Here is a 5,053-nt window from a genome sequence, read left to right on the forward strand (position 1 = left end):
CGTGTGGGGGCTTATATGCCGTATTTTGTTATTTTTTCGAACGCACGAAACCGTTGTCATATCCGAACTGAGAAAGAGAGAAATGTTCGTTCCGAGCGTCATGATTCCCCACATCCATGCCATCAAGCGAATGCCATGCGGCATGCATGGCTCAACTGATTCTGTAGGGTAGTTTTGTGTGATTTGGACCACCGGGATAAACTGGCGAAGTGCAGAAAAGTTGCCGTTTTCCAGGGTTTCTTTCGATTACTGTGATAGGTTATTGTCATGGATGTTCCGATGAGTCCATTAAGTTCACATTATTTTGAGCATAAATTGGCAAAAAACAATTAATTAAATGCTTACAGTTGCAATTTCATCTGACATTCCTCAAGTTATTATGTTTTTAAGCCATTAAATTTCTTCAACGATATTTTTAAAGATGAGTAAACATTGTTTGCTAAAATTGTCAAATATTAACTTAATGGCATTGACTTCAAACAATGGGATGCCTTTCTATAGGTCCAAATTATCACAAATAACCCTACGTATTTTGAGTTTGTACACTCTCCTACTTCATGCTTGTCCTAATTGTTGATCATTGAACGAAGAAGTAAGTAGGTAGGTAGTGAGATAATTGATTAAGCCGAACGTAAACTTAATTAAATGGTTATGTAATATTGATATTTAAAAAAATGTCATTTTTATTTTAGTCCACTTCCATTTTATATATCAAAATCTAGATATGCTTGAAATTTAAGCAGTTTTCAGTAAGCCACGTTCATCCCAAATAATGCACAACGGGAAAATTATCAATTTTTTGGATAATTTTCACAATAGCGATTTATTTTAGCTTAACATGAATATTTCGTGCTAAAATTAAGATTTATCGTAAATTTGCTATTTTAATGAGTGTATAGAAAAAATAAGGAGAAAATAACTGATTTTTATTTTATTTTTCTGAAGGTTAAGTAGCCCGCCATTTGTTTTTTGGCAGCCTTGGCAGTGTTTTAAAAGTGATAAAACTCAGTCCTCATAGTTCATAATGATCCGGAAAAGTATCACTATATGCGCTGACATGCTGAAAGTATGCTGATACGTTTTCAGAAGGTCAGTGCAATACAAACTGATTTCTTCAATTCAATTCAAAATTATAAATCTTATTCGTAAAAAATATAGCAGTTGTTAAGAAATTTTTTTGAAAAGTTTTTCCCGTTTACGGTAGCCGCAAAATTCTACTGCAGCTACCACAAGTTCTACCGCACGCTTGAAAATCATTCTATTATCGAATCTACTAATCCAATCAAAGCGTGCTTATAGCAAAAAATGCATGGAAGACATCAATAAACAACAACCATCCAGTTGGTATCCAAAGTATCATTGAGTATATACTAATGAAGAACCAGTGCAATCGTCACATCACTGATGATAGATTTCGTTCAGTCGTAAAACGGAAAGTTTTGCAATATTTGAGATTCTTTCCGTTTTTACGGTTGAGCATCGAGCTATCGCAGCTATCATATTACTTGATTTTCACAAAGCATCATCGATCGGCTTGCGATGATACCTGGAAAAACCACCGCTGATGATGTTTGCTACTGTTTTTCAAACCTGTAGACTCTACTACCATACTTTGACTATATGGCTTGGTTCAATGATACAATGATTTTCAAGCCTGCGGTAGTACTTTGACAGCTGCTGTAGAACTTGGCGCCTACCGTAGAGAGGAAATTTTTTTCAAAACAGCAATATTACATCATTTTCATTGATTTATTTGTTTAGTAGTGGTCCCGGCAAACTTCGTCTTGCCACTAAGTAGGCTGTTGAAAAATGACATGCACCCTTTTCTACAAAATGATGGCATAGTCCTCTCCCGTTTTCTGACTATTTTCGGAGACTTTTCTAAACTTTTTCTTCACACGAACACGTCGGAAAACCTAGATGAATTCAACAGTAAAAGAATAGGGTCCTTAAGCCCATGTCCCAATTTTAGTGCCAAACGCTTAAGTTTAGGCCAAAAACACATGCTTACTCAACTTTTTAATGTTTTTTCATTTGTTTAGGTTACAAAAAAACATTTATTTATGTTTTTTATAGATTTTGTCACACCCCTTGGTTTAAACTCAAATTTGGGTGTATTTTGTTTTCCGTGTCCCTTCCGAAATGTCAGATAGGAACATCCCCCAGTGTTAAAACTATAACCCCTGTGGTATTTTTGTCGACTAAGCGAACGTCAAACATGATCTCAAGTGTCAAGGTTCATTTATGGATCCAATTTTTAAATTAAAGCTTTAATATTATATATCCGTTATTTGAGCGGGAAAAAATTGCTAAAGTAGTTGCAGTAACATGCTCTTTTCGTGTTATGAAATGAAAACAAGATTTCATTAAACATTTTAGGACCCTATTGTGCAAATCCATTGACCCCGTTCAGATGTGATTTTCGTGACATACATACACCATTCCATTTTTATTTATATAGATCACCGCCAGACTTATCTTATTTTATGTTCCTTATCGTATTTAAAAACATAATTTTCCGTAGTATTGTCATTTATTTCTTACGAGAATTTGAATAAGTTTTAATATCCAGAAATATTGTTTTCCTTTATCTATTTTCATCCTTAACTTAAATTCGTCAAATTGACCATAGAAATTTGAATTATCCACCTAAAAGTTTTTTTAATCTTTCTGGTATAAAAAACATAAAATAATGCATTTTGCAAATTCAAACAAAACTTTTCGTGGTTTTCTATACTGAGTTGCAAAAGAGCAAAATATACAAATTTCCAATTGACAGCATATTATCATACCTTATTTGACCATATAAATTGTTCTAGACAGATCATACTGATATATTCATAAATAGAATAAAAAAGTTTCTTTTTGTTCTACAAAAAGTAAATACTGCTAATATTTTTTAAACTACGTGTGTTTTTCGAAAACATCGTAAGGATTAACCTCACAATACTTCTGTATAACTTATGTGCATAAATGGATGAATTTTGGATCAAATTATTTTAGTTACAATGTGTTTTTTTTGCTCGAATTAGTGTGAACCAATGTAAAAATAATTTTCATAATATTTCGACAAATACATAATTACACCACATTTGTTTTGAGAACAGATTTTTTATTGATGATCCACTTACCCTACCATGGTGGGGCAAGTGGATCATTTGGTGCAAATTGTTAAGTCCCTCATACTCAACACATAAAAATCAGAAAAATCGAACTAAATGACCATTTGAAGTACATTAGTCTCTATTCGGTTATCCTTAGAAAAAAGATTAAATTACATTATTCACATTAGCTGCAGATAACTATCAAGTTGATTCTTGATTTTCTGTATCCACTTACCCCACGGTACCTCATAGTTTGCATTATTCCTTCTCTTAATGAACTGAAAACTACGATGCAAGATTACAAATATTATTGTCGAAATTGGTTTGTTGCAATTTCGTTATCATCAACTGATGGGACTATTATGCGGGTATTTTCAATATGGACGCACATGTTTTTGGTATTTTTTCACATTTTGTCCATACAAAGATTCAATTTTAAGCATGATTTTGGGAAGTAAATAAAAAAAAACACCATTCACGGAGCTAACTTAAAATTGGATAAAATTCATATGGGACTGTTATGAGAGTATGGGCAGTGAATTAACCTTATGATGTAAACTAAAAAACGATTTTTATGAACTCAACCTGACTTACCACAAACTAACTATTGTGATACTGGGTCACTCAAATTTATGGGTCATTTACATTTGAATTGCATGCAGAACAGAGTAACTACTAATCGTGACTTGGTAATCCATAATAGTCTGGCCAGTGTATATAGCACTTATTATGCCGATAGAATATTGTAATGATTTTTGCGTAAAATTGATGATATTTTTTTGAAATTTGGTCCAATGTTTCAACATTGGATATTAGGGTAAGTGATCCATTAGTTGTGGGTGTTCCTAGAGTTGCGGTAGTGCCATTTTCACTGATTTTATTTCACTAGCCACAGAACCCACACTGCCAATCGACGTATTGGCTTGTTGATACACGGGATAGTTGAAAAGAGCGTTCAAATTGCTTTCAAACTGAAGAAATATCACTAAAATTGCTAAAACTTTACTTACTTGTACCAATAGTTATGGTAAAGTGGTCCTATAGCGGAGGATCTCATAAGAAAACAACCGTAACTATAGGAACACAAATTAAAATATACCGCAAACTAAAGGAACAGTGTACCAATAGTGGAGGTAATATTATTTACTGACATGCATGGGTTCCTGCGATGAAATATTTTTCTCATTGAGTTAATAGTCGTTACTTCCCGTTACAACATTAACATGTACATTAATTGCGCTTCTTGAATTTAGGCGGCTAAATGAAGTTCAATCGTGCTTTGTATCTCCACTATTGGTACATCTACCCTTTATGTAGTTCATTAGTACTGTACTACCCATAACAGCATATTTCGCATTTTTGCGAAATCAAAGTCATAAGTATTTTCAGCAAATCCCAAATCATGAGTACTTTCAGCATCTTCAATGATACTTGCAAGTTTTTTTTCTAGAAAACCCCCACCAAACAATGCCAAGTTGTTTTGTCACATGGGGACAACAACACAATTTCAAACGCATAACAGTACCACAAAAAGTTTATGACCCCATCGTGATGTATTAACAAGTGAGGAGTGTAATTTTATATTTTACATACTCAGAACTAACACATGGCAGGATACTCGATAAACTGGAGATCTAGAAACTAATTCAAATTTACTAGAAATTTATTTAATTTGCTTCGAATTCTATTCTAACAAGAAAAGTCGCAGTGATACAAGACGGCTTGGTGTTTGTTCAAATTTTGTTATTATGGGTATTCTATAGAACACCAGGGAGGCAGTTTCATAATGATCTTCAAATAGTATTTTTAGCAATTTCTCATCGTAATAGCTGTTTTTCATCACGCCAAGCTGTCATAAAACGGCCTACGTCCTGTACTGAAGTATGCAGTGCGGGAATGGTCATTACGTCAGCACTCGTAAACTACTATTACGGAACAAGTTGCAGAAT

Source organism: Aedes aegypti, chromosome 1 (genome assembly GCF_002204515.2).
Source record: "Aedes aegypti strain LVP_AGWG chromosome 1, AaegL5.0 Primary Assembly, whole genome shotgun sequence".
NCBI lineage: Eukaryota > Metazoa > Arthropoda > Insecta > Diptera > Culicidae > Aedes > Aedes aegypti.